Consider the following 214-nt stretch of genomic DNA (forward strand, 5'->3'; position numbering starts at 1 on the left):
AAGATATTATGATATTAGCCACTTCCTGATTCTATTTTATTGAATAATTTGTCTAATTAAATATTTACTGATCTGTTTTATAGGTATATCTAGATGGAGCTAATATGAATGCACAGGTAGGTCTTTGTAGACCAGGCGATTATGGATCGGATGTATCTCATCTTAATTTGCATAAAACATTTTGTATACCTCATGGTGGAGGAGGTCCTGGTAT

Source organism: Lycorma delicatula, chromosome 9 (assembly GCF_047948215.1).
Source record: "Lycorma delicatula isolate Av1 chromosome 9, ASM4794821v1, whole genome shotgun sequence".
In the NCBI taxonomy this organism is placed as follows: Eukaryota; Metazoa; Arthropoda; class Insecta; order Hemiptera; family Fulgoridae; genus Lycorma; species Lycorma delicatula.